Below are 19324 nucleotides of genomic sequence, written 5' to 3' on the forward strand. Positions count from 1 at the left end.
CACAATCAGTATCGTGGGGCTCGAAAAGTGCTTTCCCGATTGGGGTCGCAATAGCGATTCCGAGATCGTTCGAGAAAGTGCCGATGGTTTCGACGCGAGCTTGCCGTGACCGATACGCAGTCATTGGGCTAGGGCTCGGAGAGAGCTTGCAATAGGGATTTCGTGATCGTTCGAGAAAGCACCGGCGGTTTCGTTACGGGCAAGAGGCTCCGGACGTTGATGCGCCGGCCGCGACGTGCACATAGGCTTGGGATGAAGCACCCGAAACCGGTGCGATCATACCAGCACTAAACCACCGGATCCCATCAGAACTCCGAAGTTAAGCGTGCTTGGGCGAGAGTAGTACTAGGATGGGTGACCCCCCGGGAAGTCCTCGTGTTGCACTCCTTTTTGCGTCCCGAGATATGAAACATCTTCCGTAGACCTCCGAGACGATTGTTTTCGGGCACGGAATTTGCCGTGACCGCTACGCAGTCAGTATCGTGGGGCTCGGAAAGAGCTTTCCGGATTGTGGTCGCAATAGCGATTCCGAGATCGTTCGAGAAAGTGCCGATGGTTTCGGCGCGAGCTTGCCGTGACCGATACGCAGTCATTGGGCTAGGGCTCGGAGAGAGCTTGCAATAGGGATTTCGTGATCGTTCGAGAAAGCACCGGCGGTTTCGTTACGGGCAAGAGGCTCCGGACGTTGATGCGCCGGCCGCGACGTGCACATAGGCTTGGGATGAAGCACCCGAAACCGGTGCGATCATACCAGCACTAAACCACCGGATCCCATCAGAACTCCGAAGTTAAGCGTGCTTGGGCGAGAGTAGTACTAGGATGGGTGACCCCCCGGGAAGTCCTCGTGTTGCACTCCTTTTTGCGTCCCGAGATATGAAACATCTTCCGTAGAACTCCGAGACGATTGTTTTCGGGCACGGAATTTGCCGTGACCGCTCCACAATCAGTATCGTGGGGCTCGAAAAGTGCTTTCCCGATTGGGGTCGCAATAGCGATTCCGAGATCGTTCGAGAAAGTGCCGATGGTTTCGACGCGAGCTTGCCGTGACCGATACGCAGTCATTGGGCTAGGGCTCGGAGAGAGCTTGCAATAGGGATTTCGTGATCGTTCGAGAAAGCACCGGCGGTTTCGTTACGGGCAAGAGGCTCCGGACGTTGATGCGCCGGCCGCGACGTGCACATAGGCTTGGGATGAAGCACCCGAAACCGGTGCGATCATACCAGCACTAAACCACCGGATCCCATCAGAACTCCGAAGTTAAGCGTGCTTGGGCGAGAGTAGTACTAGGATGGGTGACCCCCCGGGAAGTCCTCGTGTTGCACTCCTTTTTGCGTCCCGAGATATGAAACATCTTCCGTAGACCTCCGAGACGATTGTTTTCGGGCACGGAATTTGCCGTGACCGCTACGCAGTCAGTATCGTGGAGCTCGGAAAGAGCTTTCCGGATTGTGGTCGCAATAGCGATTCCGAGATCGTTCGAGAAAGTGTCGATGGTTTCGGTGCGAGCTTGCCGTGACCGATACGCGGTCGTTGGGCTAGGGCTCGGAGAGAGCTTCCAATAGGGATTTCGTGATCGTTCGTGAAAGCGCCGACAATTTCGTGACGGGCAAGAGGCTACGGACGTTGATGCGCCGACCGCGACGTGCACATAGGCGAGGGACGAAGCACCCGAAACCGGTGCGATCATACCAGCACTAAACCACCGGATCCCATCAGAACTCCGAAGTTAAGCGTGCTTGGGCGAGAGTAGTACTAGGATGGGTGACCCCCCGGGAAGTCCTCGTGTTGCACTTCTTTTTGCATCCCGAGATACGAAACATCTCCCGTAGACCTCCGAGACGATTGTTTTCGGGCACGGAATTTGCCGTGACCGCTACGCAGTCAGTATCGTGGGGCTCGGAAAGAGCTTTCGGGATTGGGGTCGCAATAGCGATTCCGAGATCGTTCGAGAAAGTGCCGATGGTTTCGGCGCGAGCTTGCCGTGACCGATACGCGGTCGTTGGGCTAGGGCTCGGAGAGAGCTTCCAATAGGGATTTCCTGATCGTTCGTGAAAGCGCCGACAATTTCGTGACGGGCAAGAGGCTACGGACGTTGATGCGCCGACCGCGACGTGCACATAGGCGAGGGACGAAGCACCCGAAACCGGTGCGATCATACCAGCACTAAACCACCGGATCCCATCAGAACTCCGAAGTTAAGCGTGCTTGGGCGAGAGGAGTACTAGGATGGGTGACCCCCCGGGAAGTCCTCGTGTTGCACTTCTTTTTGCATCCCGAGATACGAAACATCTCCCGTAGACCTCCGAGACGATTGTTTTCGGGCACGGAATTTGCCGTGACCGCTACGCAGTCAGTATCGTGGGGCTCGGAAAGAGCTTTCCGGATTGGGGTCGCAATAGCGATTCCGAGATCGTTCGAGAAAGTGCCGATGGTTTCGGCGCGAGCTTGCCGTGACCGATACGCAGTCATTGGGCTAGGGCTCGGAGAGAGCTAGCAATAGGGATTTCGTGATCGTTCGAGAAAGCACCGGCGGTTTCGTGACGGGCAAGAGGCTCCGGACGTTGATGCGCCGGCCGCGACGTGCACATAGGCGAGGGACGAAGCACCCGAAACCGGTGCGATCATACCAGCACTAAACCACCGGATCCCATTAGAACTCCGAAGTTAAGCGTGCTTGGGCGAGGGGAGTACTAGGATGGGTGACCCCCCGGGAAGTCCTCGTGTTGCACTTCTTTTTGCATCCCGAGATACGAAACATCTCCCGTAGACCTCCGAGACGATTGTTTTCGGGCACGGAATTTGCCGTGACCGCTCCACAATCAGTATCGTGGGGCTCGAAAAGTGCTTTCCAGATTGGGGTCGCAATAGCGATTCCGAGATCGTTCGAGAAAGTGCCGATGGTTTCGGCGCGAGCTTGCCGTGACCGATACGCAGTCATTGGGCTAGGGCTCGGAGAGAGCTTGCAATAGGGATTTCGTGATCGTTCGAGAAAGCACCGGCGGTTTCGTTACGGGCAAGAGGCTCCGGACGTTGATGCGCCGGCCGCGACGTGCACATAGGCTTGGGATGAAGCACCCGAAACCGGTGCGATCATACCAGCACTAAACCACCGGATCCCATCAGAACTCCGAAGTTAAGCGTGCTTGGGCGAGAGTAGTACTAGGATGGGTGACCCCCCGGGAAGTCCTCGTGTTGCACTCCTTTTTGCGTCCCGAGATATGAAACATCTTCCGTAGACCTCCGAGACGATTGTTTTCGGGCACGGAATTTGCCGTGACCGCTACGCAGTCAGTATCGTGGGGCTCGGAAAGAGCTTTCCGGATTGTGGTCGCAATAGCGATTCCGAGATCGTTCGAGAAAGTGTCGATGGTTTCGGTGCGAGCTTGCCGTGACCGATACGCGGTCGTTGGGCTAGGGCTCGGAGAGAGCTTCCAATAGGGATTTCGTGATCGTTCGTGAAAGCGCCGACAATTTCGTGACGGGCAAGAGGCTACGGACGTTGATGCGCCGACCGCGACGTGCACATAGGCGAGGGACGAAGCACCCGAAACCGGTGCGATCATACCAGCACTAAACCACCGGATCCCATCAGAACTCCGAAGTTAAGCGTGCTTGGGCGAGAGTAGTACTAGGATGGGTGACCCCCCGGGAAGTCCTCGTGTTGCACTTCTTTTTGCATCCCGAGATACGAAACATCTCCCGTAGACCTCCGAGACGATTGTTTTCGGGCACGGAATTTGCCGTGACCGCTACGCAGTCAGTATCGTGGGGCTCGGAAAGAGCTTTCGGGATTGGGGTCGCAATAGCGATTCCGAGATCGTTCGAGAAAGTGCCGATGGTTTCGGCGCGAGCTTGCCGTGACCGATACGCGGTCGTTGGGCTAGGGCTCGGAGAGAGCTTCCAATAGGGATTTCCTGATCGTTCGTGAAAGCGCCGACAATTTCGTGACGGGCAAGAGGCTACGGACGTTGATGCGCCGACCGCGACGTGCACATAGGCGAGGGACGAAGCACCCGAAACCGGTGCGATCATACCAGCACTAAACCACCGGATCCCATCAGAACTCCGAAGTTAAGCGTGCTTGGGCGAGAGGAGTACTAGGATGGGTGACCCCCCGGGAAGTCCTCGTGTTGCACTTCTTTTTGCATCCCGAGATACGAAACATCTCCCGTAGACCTCCGAGACGATTGTTTTCGGGCACGGAATTTGCCGTGACCGCTACGCAGTCAGTATCGTGGGGCTCGGAAAGAGCTTTCCGGATTGGGGTCGCAATAGCGATTCTGAGATCGTTCGAGAAAGTGCCGATGGTTTCCGCGCGAGCTTGCCGTGACCGATACGCGGTCATTGGGCTAGGGCTCGGAGAGAGCTAGCAATAGGGATTTCTTGATCGTTCGAGAAAGCACCGGCGGTTTCGTGACGGGCAAGAGGCTCCGGACGTTGATGCGCCGGCCGCGACGTGCACATAGGCGAGGGACGAAGCACCCGAAACCGGTGCGATCATACCAGCACTAAACCATCGGATCCCATTAGAACTCCGAAGTTAAGCGTGCTTGGGCGAGGGGAGTACTAGGATGGGTGACCCCCCGGGAAGTCCTCGTGTTGCACTTCTTTTTTCATCCCGAGATACGAAACATCTCCCGTAGACCTCCGAGACGATTGTTTTCGGGCACGGAATTTGCCGTGACCGCTCCACAATCAGTATCGTGGGGCTCGAAAAGTGCTTTCCAGATTGGGGTCGCAATAGCGATTCCGAGATCGTTCGAGAAAGTGCCGATGGTTTCGGCGCGAGCTTGCCGTGACTGATACGCAGTCATTGGGCTAGGGCTCGGAGAGAGCTTGCAATAGGGATTTCGTGATCGTTCGAGAAAGCACCGGCGGTTTCGTTACGGGCAAGAGGCTCCGGACGTTGATGCGCCGGCCGCGACGTGCACATAGGCTTGGGATGAAGCACCCGAAACCGGTGCGATCATACCAGCACTAAACCACCGGATCCCATCAGATCTCCGAAGTTAAGCGTGCTTGGGCGAGAGTAGTACTAGGATGGGTGACCCCCCGGGAAGTCCTCGTGTTGCACTCCTTTTTGCGTCCCGAGATATGAAACATCTTCCGTAGACCTCCGAGACGATTGTTTTCGGGCACGGAATTTGCCGTGACCGCTCCACAATCAGTATCGTGGGGCTCGAAAAGTGCTTTCCAGATTGGGGTCGCAATAGCGATTCCGAGATCGTTCGAGAAAGTGCCGATGGTTTCGGCGCGAGCTTGCCGTGACCGATACGCAGTCATTGGGCTAGGGCTCGGAGAGAGCTTGCAATAGGGATTTCGTGATCGTTCGAGAAAGCACCGGCGGTTTCGTTACGGGCAAGAGGCTCCGGACGTTGATGCGCCGGCCGCGACGTGCACATAGGCTTGGGATGAAGCACCCGAAAACGGTGCGATCATACCAGCACTAAACCACCGGATCCCATCAGAACTCCGAAGTTAAGCGTGCTTGGGCGAGAGTAGTACTAGGATGGGTGACCCCCCGGGAAGTCCTCGTGTTGCACTCCTTTTTGCGTCCCGAGATATGAAACATCTTCCGTAGACCTCCGAGACGATTGTTTTCGGGCACGGAATTTGCCGTGACCGCTACGCAGTCAGTATCGTGGGGCTCGGAAAGAGCTTTCCGGATTGTGGTCGCAATAGCGATTCCGAGATCGTTCGAGAAAGTGTCGATGGTTTCGGTGCGAGCTTGCCGTGACCGATACGCGGTCGTTGGGCTAGGGCTCGGAGAGAGCTTCCAATAGGGATTTCGTGATCGTTCGTGAAAGCGCCGACAATTTCGTGACGGGCAAGAGGCTACGGACGTTGATGCGCCGACCGCGACGTGCACATAGGCGAGGGACGAAGCACCCGAAACCGGTGCGATCATACCAGCACTAAACCACCGGATCCCATCAGAACTCCGAAGTTAAGCGTGCTTGGGCGAGAGTAGTACTAGGATGGGTGACCCCCCGGGAAGTCCTCGTGTTGCACTTCTTTTTGCATCCCGAGATACGAAACATCTCCCGTAGACCTCCGAGACGATTGTTTTCGGGCACGGAATTTGCCGTGACCGCTACGCAGTCAGTATCGTGGGGCTCGGAAAGAGCTTTCGGGATTGGGGTCGCAATAGCGATTCCGAGATCGTTCGAGAAAGTGCCGATGGTTTCGGCGCGAGCTTGCCGTGACCGATACGCGGTCGTTGGGCTAGGGCTCGGAGAGAGCTTCCAATAGGGATTTCCTGATCGTTCGTGAAAGCGCCGACAATTTCGTGACGGGCAAGAGGCTACGGACGTTGATGCGCCGACCGCGACGTGCACATAGGCGAGGGACGAAGCACCCGAAACCGGTGCAATCATACCAGCACTAAACCACCGGATCCCATCAGAACTCCGAAGTTAAGCGTGCTTGGGCGAGAGGAGTACTAGGATGGGTGACCCCCCGGGAAGTCCTCGTGTTGCACTTCTTTTTGCATCCCGAGATACGAAACATCTCCCGTAGACCTCCGAGACGATTGTTTTCGGGCACGGAATTTGCCGTGACCGCTACGCAGTCAGTATCGTGGGGCTCGGAAAGAGCTTTCGGGATTGGGGTCGCAATAGCGATTCCGAGATCGTTCGAGAAAGTGCCGATGGTTTCGGCGCGAGCTTGCCGTGACCGATACGCGGTCGTTGGGCTAGGGCTCGGAGAGAGCTTCCAATAGGGATTTCCTGATCGTTCGTGAAAGCGCCGACAATTTCGTGACGGGCAAGAGGCTACGGACGTTGATGCGCCGACCGCGACGTGCACATAGGCGAGGGACGAAGCACCCGAAACCGGTGCGATCATACCAGCACTAAACCACCGGATCCCATCAGAACTCCGAAGTTAAGCGTGCTTGGGCGAGAGGAGTACTAGGATGGGTGACCCCCCGGGAAGTCCTCGTGTTGCACTTCTTTTTGCATCCCGAGATACGAAACATCTCCCGTAGACCTCCGAGACGATTGTTTTCGGGCACGGAATTTGCCGTGACCGCTACGCAGTCAGTATCGTGGGGCTCGGAAAGAGCTTTCCGGATTGGGGTCGCAATAGCGATTCTGAGATCGTTCGAGAAAGTGCCGATGGTTTCCGCGCGAGCTTGCCCTGACCGATACGCGGTCATTGGGCTAGGGCTCGGAGAGAGCTAGCAATAGGGATTTCTTGATCGTTCGAGAAAGCACCGGCGGTTTCGTGACGGGCAAGAGGCTCCGGACGTTGATGCGCCGGCCGCGACGTGCACATAGGCGAGGGACGAAGCACCCGAAACCGGTGCGATCATACCAGCACTAAACCATCGGATCCCATTAGAACTCCGAAGTTAAGCGTGCTTGGGCGAGGGGAGTACTAGGATGGGTGACCCCCCGGGAAGTCCTCGTGTTGCACTTCTTTTTTCATCCCGAGATACGAAACATCTCCCGTAGACCTCCGAGACGATTGTTTTCGGGCACGGAATTTGCCGTGACCGCTCCACAATCAGTATCGTGGGGCTCGAAAAGTGCTTTCCAGATTGGGGTCGCAATAGCGATTCCGAGATCGTTCGAGAAAGTGCCGATGGTTTCGGCGCGAGCTTGCCGTGACTGATACGCAGTCATTGGGCTAGGGCTCGGAGAGAGCTTGCAATAGGGATTTCGTGATCGTTCGAGAAAGCACCGGCGGTTTCGTTACGGGCAAGAGGCTCCGGACGTTGATGCGCCGGCCGCGACGTGCACATAGGCTTGGGATGAAGCACCCGAAACCGGTGCGATCATACCAGCACTAAACCACCGGATCCCATCAGAACTCCGAAGTTAAGCGTGCTTGGGCGAGAGTAGTACTAGGATGGGTGACCCCCCGGGAAGTCCTCGTGTTGCACTCCTTTTTGCGTCCCGAGATATGAAACATCTTCCGTAGACCTCCGAGACGATTGTTTTCGGGCACGGAATTTGCCGTGACCGCTCCACAATCAGTATCGTGGGGCTCGAAAAGTGCTTTCCAGATTGGGGTCGCAATAGCGATTCCGAGATCGTTCGAGAAAGTGCCGATGGTTTCGGCGCGAGCTTGCCGTGACCGATACGCAGTCATTGGGCTAGGGCTCGGAGAGAGCTTGCAATAGGGATTTCGTGATCGTTCGAGAAAGCACCGGCGGTTTCGTTACGGGCAAGAGGCTCCGGACGTTGATGCGCCGGCCGCGACGTGCACATAGGCTTGGGATGAAGCACCCGAAAACGGTGCGATCATACCAGCACTAAACCACCGGATCCCATCAGAACTCCGAAGTTAAGCGTGCTTGGGTGAGAGTAGTACTAGGATGGGTGACCCCCCGGGAAGTCCTCGTGTTGCACTCCTTTTTGCGTCCCGAGATATGAAACATCTTCCGTAGACCTCCGAGACGATTGTTTTCGGGCACGGAATTTGCCGTGACCGCTACGCAGTCAGTATCGTGGGGCTCGGAAAGAGCTTTCCGGATTGTGGTCGCAATAGCGATTCCGAGATCGTTCGAGAAAGTGTCGATGGTTTCGGTGCGAGCTTGCCGTGACCGATACGCGGTCGTTGGGCTAGGGCTCGGAGAGAGCTTCCAATAGGGATTTCGTGATCGTTCGTGAAAGCGCCGACAATTTCGTGACGGGCAAGAGGCTACGGACGTTGATGCGCCGACCGCGACGTGCACATAGGCGAGGGACGAAGCACCCGAAACCGGTGCGATCATACCAGCACTAAACCACCGGATCCCATCAGAACTCCGAAGTTAAGCGTGCTTGGGCGAGAGTAGTACTAGGATGGGTGACCCCCCGGGAAGTCCTCGTGTTGCACTTCTTTTTGCATCCCGAGATACGAAACATCTCCCGTAGACCTCCGAGACGATTGTTTTCGGGCACGGAATTTGCCGTGACCGCTACGCAGTCAGTATCGTGGGGCTCGGAAAGAGCTTTCGGGATTGGGGTCGCAATAGCGATTCCGAGATCGTTCGAGAAAGTGCCGATGGTTTCGGCGCGAGCTTGCCGTGACCGATACGCGGTCGTTGGGCTAGGGCTCGGAGAGAGCTTCCAATAGGGATTTCCTGATCGTTCGTGAAAGCGCCGACAATTTCGTGACGGGCAAGAGGCTACGGACGTTGATGCGCCGACCGCGACGTGCACATAGGCGAGGGACGAAGCACCCGAAACCGGTGCAATCATACCAGCACTAAACCACCGGATCCCATCAGAACTCCGAAGTTAAGCGTGCTTGGGCGAGAGGAGTACTAGGATGGGTGACCCCCCGGGAAGTCCTCGTGTTGCACTTCTTTTTGCATCCCGAGATACGAAACATCTCCCGTAGACCTCCGAGACGATTGTTTTCGGGCACGGAATTTGCCGTGACCGCTACGCAGTCAGTATCGTGGGGCTCGGAAAGAGCTTTCCGGATTGGGGTCGCAATAGCGATTCCGAGATCGTTCGAGAAAGTGCCGATGGTTTCGGCGCGAGCTTGCCGTGACCGATACGCAGTCATTGGGCTAGGGCTCGGAGAGAGCTAGCAATAGGGATTTCTTGATCGTTCGAGAAAGCACCGGCGGTTTCGTGACGGGCAAGAGGCTCCGGACGTTGATGCGCCGGCCGCGACGTGCACATAGGCGAGGGACGAAGCACCCGAAACCGGTGCGATCATACCAGCACTAAACCACCGGATCCCATTAGAACTCCGAAGTTAAGCGTGCTTGGGCGAGGGGAGTACTAGGATGGGTGACCCCCCGGGAAGTCCTCGTGTTGCACTTCTTTTTTCATCCCGAGATACGAAACATCTCCCGTAGACCTCCGAGACGATTGTTTTCGGGCACGGAATTTGCCGTGACCGCTCCACAATCAGTATCGTGGGGCTCGAAAAGTGCTTTCCAGATTGGGGTCGCAATAGCGATTCCGAGATCGTTCGAGAAAGTGCCGATGGTTTCGGCGCGAGCTTACCGTGACCGATACGCAGTCATTGGGCTAGGGCTCGGAGAGAGCTTGCAATAGGGATTTCGTGATCGTTCGAGAAAGCACCGGCGGTTTCGTTACGGGCAAGAGGCTCCTGACGTTGATGCGCCGGCCGCGACGTGCACATAGGCTTGGGATGAAGCACCCGAAACCGGTGCGATCATACCAGCACTAAACCACCGGATCCCATCAGAACTCCGAAGTTAAGCGTGCTTGGGCGAGAGTAGTACTAGGATGGGTGACCCCCCGGGAAGTCCTCGTGTTGCACTCCTTTTTGCGTCCCGAGATATGAAACATCTTCCGTAGACCTCCGAGACGATTGTTTTCGGGCACGGAATTTGCCGTGACCGCTCCACAATCAGTATCGTGGGGCTCGAAAAGTGCTTTCCAGATTCGGGTCGCAATAGCGATTCCGAGATCGTTCGAGAAAGTGCCGATGGTTTCGGCGCGAGCTTGCCGTGACCGATACGCAGTCATTGGGCTAGGGCTCGGAGAGAGCTTGCAATAGGGATTTCGTGATCGTTCGAGAAAGCAGCGGCGGTTTCGTGACGGGCAAGAGGCTCCGGACGTTGATGCGCCGGCCGCGACGTGCACATAGGCGAGGGACGAAGCACCCGAAACCGGTGCGATCATACCAGCACTAAACCACCGGATCCCATCAGAACTCCGAAGTTAAGCGTGCTTGGGCGAGAGTAGTACTAGGATGGGTGACCCCCCGGGAAGTCCTCGTGTTGCACTCCTTTTTGCGTCCCGAGATATGAAACATCTTCCGTAGACCTCCGAGACGATTGTTTTCGGGCACGGAATTTGCCGTGACCGCTCCACAATCAGTATCGTGGGGCTCGAAAAGTGCTTTCCAGATTGGGGTCGCAATAGCGATTCCGAGATCGTTCGAGAAAGTGCCGATGGTTTCGGCGCGAGCTTGCCGTGACCGATACGCAGTCATTGGGCTAGGGCTCGGAGAGAGCTTGCAATAGGGATTTCGTGATCGTTCGAGAAAGCACCGGCGGTTTCGTTACGGGCAAGAGGCTCCGGACGTTGATGCGCCGGCCGCGACGTGCACATAGGCGAGGGACGAAGCACCCGAAACCGGTGCGATCATACCAGCACTAAACCACCGGATCCCATCAGAACTCCGAAGTTAAGCGTGCTTGGGCGAGAGTAGTACTAGGATGGGTGACCCCCCGGGAAGTCCTCGTGTTGCACTCCTTTTTGCGTCCTGAGATACGAAACATCTCCCGTAGACCTCCGAGACGATTGTTTTCGGGCACGGAATTTGCCGTGACCGCTACGCAGTCAGTATCGTGGGGCTCGGAAAGAGCTTTCGGGATTGGGGTCGCAATAGCGATTCCGAGATCGTTCGAGAAAGTGCCGATGGTTTCGGCGCGAGCTTGCCGTGACCGATACGCGGTCGTTGGGCTAGGGCTCGGAGAGAGCTTCCAATAGGGATTTCCTGATCGTTCGTGAAAGCGCCGACAATTTCGTGACGGGCAAGAGGCTATGGACGTTGATGCGCCGGTCGCGACGTGCACATAGGCGAGGGACGAAGCACCCGAAACCGGTGCGATCATACCAGCACTAAACCACCGGATCCCATTAGAACTCCGAATATAAGCGTGCTTGGGCGAGAGGAGTACTAGGATGGGTGACCCCCCGGGAAGTCCTCGTGTTGCACTTCTTTTTGCATCCCGAGATACGAAACATCTCCCGTAGACCTCCGAGACGATTGTTTTCGGGCACGGAATTTGCCGTGACCGCTACGCAGTCAGTATCGTGGGGCTCGGAAAGAGCTTTCCGGATTGGGGTCGCAATAGCGATTCCGAGATCGTTCGAGAAAGTTCCGATGGTTTCGGCGCGAGCTTGCCGTGACCGATACGCAGTCATTGGGCAAGGGCTCGGAGAGAGCTTGCAATAAGGATTTCGTGATCGTTCGAGAAAGCACCGGCGGTTTCGTGACGGGCGAGAGGCTACGGACGTTGATGCGCCGGCCGCGACGTGCATATTGGCTAGGGACGAAGCACCCGAAACCGGTACGATCATACCAGCACTAAATCACCGGATCCAATCAGAACTCCGAAGTTAAGCGTGCTTGGGTGAGAGTAGTACTAGGATGGGTGACCCCCCGGGAATTCCTCGAGTTGCACTCCTTTTTGCGTCCCGAGATATGAAACATCTTCCGTAGACCTCCGAGACGATTGTTTTCGGGCACGGAATTTGCCGTGACCGCCACGCAGTCAGTATCGTGGGGCTCGGAAAGAGCTTTCGGGATTGTGGTCGCAATAGCGATTCCGAGATCGTTCGAGAAAGTGTCGATAGTTTCGGTGCGAGCTTGCCGTGACCGATACGCGGTCGTTGGGCTAGGGCTCGGAGAGAGCTTCCAATAGGGATTTCGTGATCGTTCGAGAAAGCACCGGCGGTTTCATGACGGGCGAGAGGCACCGGACGTTGATGCGCCGGCCGCGACGTGCATATTGGCTAGGGACCAAGCACCCGAAACCGGTACGATCATACCAGCACTAAATCACCGGATCCCATCAGAACTCCGAAGTTAAGCGTGCTTGGGTGAGAGTAGTACTAGGATGGGTGACCCCCCGGGAATTCCTCGTGTTGCACTCCTTTTTGCGTCCCGAGATATGAAACATCTTCCGTAGACCTCCGAGACGATTGTTTTCGGGCACGGAATTTGCCGTGACCGCTACGCAGTCAGTATCGTGGGGCTCGGAAAGAGCTTTCCGGATTGTGGTCGCAATAGCGATTCCGAGATCGTTCGAGAAAGTGTCGATGGTTTCGGTGCGAGCTTGCCGTGACCGATACGCGGTCGTTGGGCTAGGGCTCGGAGAGAGCTTCCAATAGGGATTTCGTGATCGTTCGTGAAAGCGCCGACAATTTCGTGACGGGCAAGAGGCTACGGACGTTGATGCGCCAACCGCGACGTGCACATAGGCGAGGGACGAAGCACCCGAAACCGGTGCGATCATACCAGCACTAAACCACCGGATCCCATTAGAACTCCGAAGTTAAGCGTGCTTGGGCGAGAGGAGTACTAGGATGGGTGACCCCCCGGGAAGTCCTCGTGTTGCACTTCTTTTTGCATCCCGAGATACGAAACATCTCCCGTAGACCTCCGAGACGATTGTTTTCGGGCACGGAATTTGCCGTGACCGTTACGCAGTCAGTATCGTGGGGCTCGGAAAGAGCTTTCCGGATTGGGGTCGCAATAGCGATTCCGAGATCGTTCGAGAAAGTGCCGATGGTTTCGGCGCGAGCTTGCCGTGACCGATACGCAGTCATTGGGCTAGGGCTCGGAGAGAGCTAGCAATAGGGATTTCGTGATCGTTCGAGAAAGCAGCGGCGGTTTCGTGACGGGCAAGAGGCTCCGGACGTTGATGCGCCGGCCGCGACGTGCACATAGGCGAGGGACGAAGCACCCGAAACCGGTGCGATCATACCAGCACTAAACCACCGGATCCCATCAGAACTCCGAAGTTAAGCGTGCTTGGGCGAGAGTAGTACTAGGATGGGTGACCCCCCGGGAAGTCCTCGTGTTGCACTCCTTTTTGCGTCCTGAGATACGAAACATCTCCCGTAGACCTCCGAGACGATTGTTTTCGGGCACGGAATTTGCCGTGACCACTACGCAGTCAGTATCGTGGGGCTCGGAAAGAGCTTTCGGGATTGGGGTCGCAATAGCGATTCCGAGATCGTTCGAGAAAGTGCCGATGGTTTCGGCGCGAGCTTGCCGTGACCGATACGCGGTCGTTGGGCTAGGGCTCGGAGAGAGCTTCCAATAGGGATTTCCTGATCGTTCGTGAAAGTGCCGACAATTTCGTGACGGGCAAGAGGCTATGGACGTTGATGCGCCGGTCGCGACGTGCACATAGGCGAGGGACGAAGCACCCGAAACCGGTGCGATCATACCAGCACTAAACCACCGGATCCCATTAGAACTCCGAATATAAGCGTGCTTGGGCGAGAGGAGTACTAGGATGGGTGACCCCCCGGGAAGTCCTCGTGTTGCACTTCTTTTTGCATCCCGAGATACGAAACATCTCCCGTAGACCTCCGAGACGATTGTTTTCGGGCACGGAATTTGCCGTGACCGCTACGCAGTCAGTATCGTGGGGCTCGGAAAGAGCTTTCCGGATTGGGGTCGCAATAGCGATTCCGAGATCGTTCGAGAAAGTTCCGATGGTTTCGGCGCGAGCTTGCCATGACCGATACGCAGTCATTGGGCAAGGGCTCGGAGAGAGCTTGCAATAAGGATTTCGTGATCGTTCGAGAAAGCACCGGCGGTTTCGTGACGGGCGAGAGGCTACGGACGTTGATGCGCCGGCCGCGACGTGCATATTGGCTAGGGACGAAGCACCCGAAACCGGTACGATCATACCAGCACTAAATCACCGGATCCCATCAGAACTCCGAAGTTAAGCGTGCTTGGGTGAGAGTAGTACTAGGATGGGTGACCCCCCGGGAATTCCTCGTGTTGCACTCCTTTTTGCGTCCCGAGATATGAAACATCTTCCGTAGACCTCCGAGACGATTGTTTTCGGGCACGGAATTTGCCGTGACCGCCACGCAGTCAGTATCGTGGGGCTCGGAAAGAGCTTTCGGGATTGTGGTCGCAATAGCGATTCCGAGATCGTTCGAGAAAGTGTCGATAGTTTCGGTGCGAGCTTGCCGTGACCGATACGCGGTCGTTGGGCTAGGGCTCGGAGAGAGCTTCCAATAGGGATTTCGTGATCGTTCGAGAAAGCACCGGCGGTTTCATGACGGGCGAGAGGCACCGGACGTTGATGCGCCGGCCGCGACGTGCATATTGGCTAGGGACCAAGCACCCGAAACCGGTACGATCATACCAGCACTAAATCACCAGATCCCATCAGAACTCCGAAGTTAAGCGTGCTTGGGTGAGAGTAGTACTAGGATGGGTGACCCCCCGGGAATTCCTCGTGTTGCACTCCTTTTTGCGTCCCGAGATATGAAACATCTTCCGTAGACCTCCGAGACGATTGTTTTCGGGCACGGAATTTGCCGTGACCGCCACGCAGTCAGTATCGTGGGGCTCGGAAAGAGCTTTCGGGATTGTGGTCGCAATAGCGATTCCGAGATCGTTCGAGAAAGTGTCGATAGATTCGGTGCGAGCTTGCCGTGACCGATACGCGGTCGTTGGGCTAGGGCTCGGAGAGAGCTTCCAATAGGGATTTCGTGATCGTTCGAGAAAGCACCGGCGGTTTCATGACGGGCGAGAGGCACCGGACGTTGATGCGCCGGCCGCGACGTGCATATTGGCTAGGGACCAAGCACCCGAAACCGGTACGATCATACCAGCACTAAATCACCGGATCCCATCAGAACTCCGAAGTTAAGCGTGCTTGGGTGAGAGTAGTACTAGGATGGGTGACCCCCCGGGAATTCCTCGTGTTGCACTCCTTTTTGCGTCCCGAGATATGAAACATCTTCCGTAGACCTCCGAGACGATTGTTTTCGGGCACGGAATTTGCCGTGACCGCTACGCAGTCAGTATCGTAGGGCTCGGAAAGAGCTTTCCGGATTGTGGTCGCAATAGCGATTCCGAGATCGTTCGAGAAAGTGTCGATGGTTTCGGTGCGAGCTTGCCGTGACCGATACGCGGTCGTTGGGATAGGGCTCGGAGAGAGCTTCCAATAGGGATTTCGTGATCGTTCGTGAAAGCGCCGACAATTTCGTGACGGGCAAGAGGCTACGGACGTTGATGCGCCAACCGCGACGTGCACATAGGCGAGGGACGAAGCACCCGAAACCGGTGCGATCATACCAGCACTAAACCACCGGATCCCATTAGAACTCCGAAGTTAAGCGTGCTTGGGCGAGAGGAGTACTAGGATGGGTGACCCCCCGGGAAGTCCTCGTGTTGCACTTCTTTTTGCATCCCGAGATACGAAACATCTCCCGTAGACCTCCGAGACGATTGTTTTCGGGCACGGAATTTGCCGTGACCGTTACGCAGTCAGTATCGTGGGGCTCGGAAAGAGCTTTCCGGATTGGGGTCGCAATAGCGATTCCGAGATCGTTCGAGAAAGTGCCGATGGTTTCGGCGCGAGCTTGCCGTGACCGATACGCAGTCATTGGGCTAGGGCTCGGAGAGAGCTAGCAATAGGGATTTCGTGATCGTTCGAGAAAGCACCGGCGGTTTCGTGACGGGCAAGAGGCTCCGGACGTTGATGCGCCGGCCGCGACGTGCACATAGGCGAGGGACGAAGCACCCGAAACCGGTGCGATCATACCAGCACTAAACCACCGGATCCCATCAGAACTCCGAAGTTAAGCGTGCTTGGGCGAGAGTAGTACTAGGATGGGTGACCCCCCGGGAAGTCCTCGTGTTGCACTCCTTTTTGCGTCCTGAGATACGAAACATCTCCCGTAGACCTCCGAGACGATTGTTTTCGGGCACGGAATTTGCCGTGACCACTACGCAGTCAGTATCGTGGGGCTCGGAAAGAGCTTTCCGGATTGTGGTCGCAATAGAGATTCCGAGATCGTTCGAGAAAGTGTCGATGGTTTCGGTGCGAGCTTGCCGTGACCGATACGCGGTCGTTGGGCTAGGGCTCGGAGAGAGCTTCCAATAGGGATTTCGTGATCGTTCGTGAAAGCGCCGACAATTTCGTGACGGGCAAGAGGCTACGGACGTTGATGCGCCGACCGCGACGTGCACATAGGCGAGGGACGAAGCACCCGAAACCGGTGCGATCATACCAGCACTAAACCACCGGATCCCATTAGAACTCCGAAGTTAAGCGTGCTTGGGCGAGAGGAGTACTAGGATGGGTGACCCCCCGGGAAGTCCTCGTGTTGCACTTCTTTTTGCATCCCGAGATACGAAACATCTCCCGTAGACCTCCGAGACGATTTTTTTCGGGCACGGAATTTGCCGTGACCGTTACGCAGTCAGTATCGTGGGGCTCGGAAAGAGCTTTCCGGATTGGGGTCGCAATAGCGATTCCGAGATCGTTCGAGAAAGTGCCGATGGTTTCGGCGCGAGCTTGCCGTGACCGATACGCAGTCATTGGGCTAGGGCTCGGAGAGAGCTAGCAATAGGGATTTCGTGATCGTTCGAGAAAGCACCGGCGGTTTCGTGACGGGCAAGAGGCTCCGGACGTTGATGCGCCGGCCGCGACGTGCACATAGGCGAGGGACGATGCACCCGAAACCGGTGCGATCATACCAGCACTAAACCACCGGATCCCATCAGAACTCCGAAGTTAAGCGTGCTTGGGCGAGAGTAGTACTAGGATGGGTGACCCCCCGGGAAGTCCTCGTGTTGCACTCCTTTTTGCGTCCTGAGATAGAGCTTTCGAGATTGGGGTCGCAATAGCGATTCCGAGATCGTTCGAGAAAGTGCCGATGGTTTCCGCGCGAGCTTGCCGTGACCGATACGCGGCCGTTGGGCTAGGGCTCGGAGAGAGCTTCCAATAGGGATTTCCTGATCGTTCGTGAAAGCGCCGACAATTTCGTGACGGGCAAGAGGCTATGGACGTTGATGCGCCGGCCGCGACGTGCACATAGGCGAGGGACGAAGCACCCGAAACCGGTGCGATCATACCAGCACTAAACCACCGGATCCCATTAGAACTCCGAAGTTAAGCGTGCTTGGGCGAGGGGAGTACTAGGATGGGTGACCCCCCGGGAAGTCCTCGTGTTGCACTTCTTTTTGCATCCCGAGATACGAAACATCTCCCGTAGACCTCCGAGACGATTGTTTTCGGGCACGGAATTTGCCGTGACCGCTCCACAATCAGTATCGTGGGGCTCGAAAAGTGCTTTCCAGATTGGGGTCGCAATAGCGATTCCGAGATCGTTCGAGAAAGTGCCGATGGTTTCGGCGCGAGCTTCCGTGACCGATACGCAGTCATTGGGCTAGGGCTCGGAGAGAGCTTGCAATAGGGATTTCGTGATCGTTCGAGAAAGCACCGGCGGTTTCGTTACGGGCAAGAGGCTCCGGACGTTGATGCGCCGGCCGCGACGTGCACATAGGCTTGGGATGAAGCACCCGAAACCGGTGCGATCATACCAGCACTAAACCACCGGATCCCATCAGAACTCCGAAGTTAAGCGTGCTTGGGCGAGAGTAGTACTAGGATGGGTGACCCCCCGGGAAGTCCTCGTGTTGCACTCCTTTTTGCGTCCCGAGATATGAAACATCTTCCGTAGACCTCCGAGACGATTGTTTTCGGGCACGGAATTTGCCGTGACCGCTACGCAGTAAGTATCGTGGGGCTCCGAAAGAGCTTTCCGGATTGTGGTCGCAATAGCGATTCCGAGATCGTTCGAGAAAGTGTCGATGGTTTCGGTGCGAGCTTGCCGTGACCGATACGCGGTCGTTGGGCTAGGGCTCGGAGAGAGCTTCCAATAGGGATTTCGTGATCGTTCGTGAAAGCACCGACAATTTCGTGACGGGCAAGAGGCTATGGACGTTGATGCGCCGGCCGCGACGTGCACATAGGCGAGGGACGAAGCACCCGAAACCGGTGCGATCATACCAGCACTAAACCACCGGATCCCATTAGAACTCCGAAGTTAAGCGTGCTTGGGCGAGAGGAGTACTAGGATGGGTGACCCCCCGGGAAGTCCTCGTGTTGCACTTCTTTTTGCATCCCGAGATACGAAACATCTCCCGTAGACCTCCGAGACGATTGTTTTCGGGCACGGAATTTGCCGTGACCGCTACGCAGTCAGTATCGTGGGGCTCGGAAAGAGCTTTCCGGATTGGGGTCGCAATAGCGATTCCGAGATCGTTCGAGAAAGTTCCGATGGTTTCGGCGCGAGCTTGCCGTGACCGATACGCAGTCATTGGGCAAGGGCTCGGAGAGAGCTTGCAATAAGGATTTCGTGATCGTTCGAGAAAGCACCGGCGGTTTCGTGACGGGCGAGAGGCTCCGGACGTTGATGCGCCGGCCGCGACGTGCATATTGGCTAGGGACCAAGCACCCGAAACCGGTACGATCATACCAGCACTAAATCACCGGATCCCATCAGAACTCCGAAGTTAAGCGTGCTTGGGTGAGAGTAGTACTAGGATGGGTGACCCCCCGGGAATTCCTCGTGTTGCACTCCTTTTTGCCTCCCGAGATATGAAACATCTTCCGTAGACCTCCGAGACGATTGTTTTCGGGCACGGAATTTGCCGTGACCGCTACGCAGTCAGTATCGTGGGGCTCGGAAAGAGCTTTCCGGATTGTGGTCGCAATAGCGATTCCGAGATCGTTCGAGAAAGTGTCGATGGTTTCGGTGCGAGCTTGCCGTGACCGATACGCGGTCGTTGGGCTAGGGCTCCGAGAGAGCTTCCAATAGGGATTTCCTGATCGTTCGTGAAAGCGCCGACA

General features: G+C 56.4%; 41 non-coding genes across 41 annotated transcripts; all 41 read left to right on the forward strand.

Moving 5' to 3' along the window:
• The first annotated feature begins 268 nt into the window (after window positions 1-268).
• On the forward strand, window positions 269-387 carry LOC135592942 (5S ribosomal RNA). The gene has a single exon (XR_010479306.1). It is a non-coding gene; the product is annotated as a 5S ribosomal RNA (ribosomal RNA).
• Window positions 388-737: 350 nt separating this feature from the next.
• Window positions 738-856, forward strand: LOC135592948 (5S ribosomal RNA). Its single transcript, XR_010479307.1, has one exon. It is a non-coding gene; the product is annotated as a 5S ribosomal RNA (ribosomal RNA).
• Window positions 857-1206: 350 nt separating this feature from the next.
• Window positions 1207-1325, forward strand: LOC135592953 (5S ribosomal RNA). The gene has a single exon (XR_010479309.1). It is a non-coding gene; the product is annotated as a 5S ribosomal RNA (ribosomal RNA).
• A 350-nt stretch (window positions 1326-1675) lies between these two features.
• Window positions 1676-1794, forward strand: LOC135592787 (5S ribosomal RNA). Its single transcript, XR_010479240.1, has one exon. It is a non-coding gene; the product is annotated as a 5S ribosomal RNA (ribosomal RNA).
• Window positions 1795-2144: 350 nt separating this feature from the next.
• Window positions 2145-2263, forward strand: LOC135593407 (5S ribosomal RNA). Its single transcript, XR_010479574.1, has one exon. It is a non-coding gene; the product is annotated as a 5S ribosomal RNA (ribosomal RNA).
• Window positions 2264-2613: 350 nt separating this feature from the next.
• Window positions 2614-2732, forward strand: LOC135593463 (5S ribosomal RNA). The gene has a single exon (XR_010479608.1). It is a non-coding gene; the product is annotated as a 5S ribosomal RNA (ribosomal RNA).
• A 350-nt stretch (window positions 2733-3082) lies between these two features.
• Window positions 3083-3201, forward strand: LOC135592956 (5S ribosomal RNA). The gene has a single exon (XR_010479310.1). It is a non-coding gene; the product is annotated as a 5S ribosomal RNA (ribosomal RNA).
• A 350-nt stretch (window positions 3202-3551) lies between these two features.
• Window positions 3552-3670, forward strand: LOC135592792 (5S ribosomal RNA). Its single transcript, XR_010479241.1, has one exon. It is a non-coding gene; the product is annotated as a 5S ribosomal RNA (ribosomal RNA).
• Window positions 3671-4020: 350 nt separating this feature from the next.
• Window positions 4021-4139, forward strand: LOC135593411 (5S ribosomal RNA). Its single transcript, XR_010479576.1, has one exon. It is a non-coding gene; the product is annotated as a 5S ribosomal RNA (ribosomal RNA).
• Window positions 4140-4489: 350 nt separating this feature from the next.
• LOC135588716 (5S ribosomal RNA) lies at window positions 4490-4608 on the forward strand. The gene has a single exon (XR_010476427.1). It is a non-coding gene; the product is annotated as a 5S ribosomal RNA (ribosomal RNA).
• A 350-nt stretch (window positions 4609-4958) lies between these two features.
• LOC135593137 (5S ribosomal RNA) lies at window positions 4959-5077 on the forward strand. The gene has a single exon (XR_010479420.1). It is a non-coding gene; the product is annotated as a 5S ribosomal RNA (ribosomal RNA).
• Window positions 5078-5427: 350 nt separating this feature from the next.
• On the forward strand, window positions 5428-5546 carry LOC135592960 (5S ribosomal RNA). The gene has a single exon (XR_010479311.1). It is a non-coding gene; the product is annotated as a 5S ribosomal RNA (ribosomal RNA).
• Window positions 5547-5896: 350 nt separating this feature from the next.
• On the forward strand, window positions 5897-6015 carry LOC135592798 (5S ribosomal RNA). The gene has a single exon (XR_010479242.1). It is a non-coding gene; the product is annotated as a 5S ribosomal RNA (ribosomal RNA).
• A 350-nt stretch (window positions 6016-6365) lies between these two features.
• LOC135593608 (5S ribosomal RNA) lies at window positions 6366-6484 on the forward strand. The gene has a single exon (XR_010479724.1). It is a non-coding gene; the product is annotated as a 5S ribosomal RNA (ribosomal RNA).
• A 350-nt stretch (window positions 6485-6834) lies between these two features.
• LOC135593412 (5S ribosomal RNA) lies at window positions 6835-6953 on the forward strand. The gene has a single exon (XR_010479577.1). It is a non-coding gene; the product is annotated as a 5S ribosomal RNA (ribosomal RNA).
• Window positions 6954-7303: 350 nt separating this feature from the next.
• LOC135588721 (5S ribosomal RNA) lies at window positions 7304-7422 on the forward strand. Its single transcript, XR_010476446.1, has one exon. It is a non-coding gene; the product is annotated as a 5S ribosomal RNA (ribosomal RNA).
• A 350-nt stretch (window positions 7423-7772) lies between these two features.
• LOC135592965 (5S ribosomal RNA) lies at window positions 7773-7891 on the forward strand. Its single transcript, XR_010479312.1, has one exon. It is a non-coding gene; the product is annotated as a 5S ribosomal RNA (ribosomal RNA).
• Window positions 7892-8241: 350 nt separating this feature from the next.
• LOC135593720 (5S ribosomal RNA) lies at window positions 8242-8360 on the forward strand. The gene has a single exon (XR_010479790.1). It is a non-coding gene; the product is annotated as a 5S ribosomal RNA (ribosomal RNA).
• A 350-nt stretch (window positions 8361-8710) lies between these two features.
• LOC135592800 (5S ribosomal RNA) lies at window positions 8711-8829 on the forward strand. Its single transcript, XR_010479248.1, has one exon. It is a non-coding gene; the product is annotated as a 5S ribosomal RNA (ribosomal RNA).
• A 350-nt stretch (window positions 8830-9179) lies between these two features.
• LOC135593609 (5S ribosomal RNA) lies at window positions 9180-9298 on the forward strand. Its single transcript, XR_010479729.1, has one exon. It is a non-coding gene; the product is annotated as a 5S ribosomal RNA (ribosomal RNA).
• Window positions 9299-9648: 350 nt separating this feature from the next.
• Window positions 9649-9767, forward strand: LOC135593466 (5S ribosomal RNA). Its single transcript, XR_010479609.1, has one exon. It is a non-coding gene; the product is annotated as a 5S ribosomal RNA (ribosomal RNA).
• A 350-nt stretch (window positions 9768-10117) lies between these two features.
• On the forward strand, window positions 10118-10236 carry LOC135592971 (5S ribosomal RNA). Its single transcript, XR_010479313.1, has one exon. It is a non-coding gene; the product is annotated as a 5S ribosomal RNA (ribosomal RNA).
• Window positions 10237-10586: 350 nt separating this feature from the next.
• On the forward strand, window positions 10587-10705 carry LOC135592976 (5S ribosomal RNA). The gene has a single exon (XR_010479314.1). It is a non-coding gene; the product is annotated as a 5S ribosomal RNA (ribosomal RNA).
• Window positions 10706-11055: 350 nt separating this feature from the next.
• LOC135592982 (5S ribosomal RNA) lies at window positions 11056-11174 on the forward strand. The gene has a single exon (XR_010479316.1). It is a non-coding gene; the product is annotated as a 5S ribosomal RNA (ribosomal RNA).
• Window positions 11175-11524: 350 nt separating this feature from the next.
• On the forward strand, window positions 11525-11643 carry LOC135590792 (5S ribosomal RNA). The gene has a single exon (XR_010478203.1). It is a non-coding gene; the product is annotated as a 5S ribosomal RNA (ribosomal RNA).
• A 350-nt stretch (window positions 11644-11993) lies between these two features.
• LOC135592416 (5S ribosomal RNA) lies at window positions 11994-12112 on the forward strand. Its single transcript, XR_010479038.1, has one exon. It is a non-coding gene; the product is annotated as a 5S ribosomal RNA (ribosomal RNA).
• Window positions 12113-12462: 350 nt separating this feature from the next.
• LOC135590460 (5S ribosomal RNA) lies at window positions 12463-12581 on the forward strand. The gene has a single exon (XR_010477873.1). It is a non-coding gene; the product is annotated as a 5S ribosomal RNA (ribosomal RNA).
• Window positions 12582-12931: 350 nt separating this feature from the next.
• On the forward strand, window positions 12932-13050 carry LOC135593802 (5S ribosomal RNA). Its single transcript, XR_010479828.1, has one exon. It is a non-coding gene; the product is annotated as a 5S ribosomal RNA (ribosomal RNA).
• A 350-nt stretch (window positions 13051-13400) lies between these two features.
• Window positions 13401-13519, forward strand: LOC135592986 (5S ribosomal RNA). Its single transcript, XR_010479317.1, has one exon. It is a non-coding gene; the product is annotated as a 5S ribosomal RNA (ribosomal RNA).
• Window positions 13520-13869: 350 nt separating this feature from the next.
• On the forward strand, window positions 13870-13988 carry LOC135590803 (5S ribosomal RNA). Its single transcript, XR_010478214.1, has one exon. It is a non-coding gene; the product is annotated as a 5S ribosomal RNA (ribosomal RNA).
• Window positions 13989-14338: 350 nt separating this feature from the next.
• LOC135590471 (5S ribosomal RNA) lies at window positions 14339-14457 on the forward strand. The gene has a single exon (XR_010477884.1). It is a non-coding gene; the product is annotated as a 5S ribosomal RNA (ribosomal RNA).
• A 350-nt stretch (window positions 14458-14807) lies between these two features.
• On the forward strand, window positions 14808-14926 carry LOC135592048 (5S ribosomal RNA). Its single transcript, XR_010478819.1, has one exon. It is a non-coding gene; the product is annotated as a 5S ribosomal RNA (ribosomal RNA).
• Window positions 14927-15276: 350 nt separating this feature from the next.
• LOC135590482 (5S ribosomal RNA) lies at window positions 15277-15395 on the forward strand. Its single transcript, XR_010477895.1, has one exon. It is a non-coding gene; the product is annotated as a 5S ribosomal RNA (ribosomal RNA).
• Window positions 15396-15745: 350 nt separating this feature from the next.
• Window positions 15746-15864, forward strand: LOC135593804 (5S ribosomal RNA). The gene has a single exon (XR_010479831.1). It is a non-coding gene; the product is annotated as a 5S ribosomal RNA (ribosomal RNA).
• Window positions 15865-16214: 350 nt separating this feature from the next.
• Window positions 16215-16333, forward strand: LOC135592992 (5S ribosomal RNA). Its single transcript, XR_010479321.1, has one exon. It is a non-coding gene; the product is annotated as a 5S ribosomal RNA (ribosomal RNA).
• Window positions 16334-16683: 350 nt separating this feature from the next.
• LOC135593807 (5S ribosomal RNA) lies at window positions 16684-16802 on the forward strand. The gene has a single exon (XR_010479832.1). It is a non-coding gene; the product is annotated as a 5S ribosomal RNA (ribosomal RNA).
• Window positions 16803-17152: 350 nt separating this feature from the next.
• Window positions 17153-17271, forward strand: LOC135592995 (5S ribosomal RNA). Its single transcript, XR_010479322.1, has one exon. It is a non-coding gene; the product is annotated as a 5S ribosomal RNA (ribosomal RNA).
• A 259-nt stretch (window positions 17272-17530) lies between these two features.
• Window positions 17531-17649, forward strand: LOC135593467 (5S ribosomal RNA). Its single transcript, XR_010479610.1, has one exon. It is a non-coding gene; the product is annotated as a 5S ribosomal RNA (ribosomal RNA).
• Window positions 17650-17998: 349 nt separating this feature from the next.
• On the forward strand, window positions 17999-18117 carry LOC135592998 (5S ribosomal RNA). Its single transcript, XR_010479323.1, has one exon. It is a non-coding gene; the product is annotated as a 5S ribosomal RNA (ribosomal RNA).
• A 350-nt stretch (window positions 18118-18467) lies between these two features.
• On the forward strand, window positions 18468-18586 carry LOC135593811 (5S ribosomal RNA). Its single transcript, XR_010479833.1, has one exon. It is a non-coding gene; the product is annotated as a 5S ribosomal RNA (ribosomal RNA).
• A 350-nt stretch (window positions 18587-18936) lies between these two features.
• On the forward strand, window positions 18937-19055 carry LOC135590493 (5S ribosomal RNA). The gene has a single exon (XR_010477906.1). It is a non-coding gene; the product is annotated as a 5S ribosomal RNA (ribosomal RNA).
• The last annotated feature ends 269 nt before the right edge of the window (window positions 19056-19324 follow it).

This window comes from Musa acuminata, chromosome BXJ1-1 (assembly GCF_036884655.1).
Source record: "Musa acuminata AAA Group cultivar baxijiao chromosome BXJ1-1, Cavendish_Baxijiao_AAA, whole genome shotgun sequence".
Taxonomy (NCBI): domain Eukaryota; kingdom Viridiplantae; phylum Streptophyta; class Magnoliopsida; order Zingiberales; family Musaceae; genus Musa; species Musa acuminata.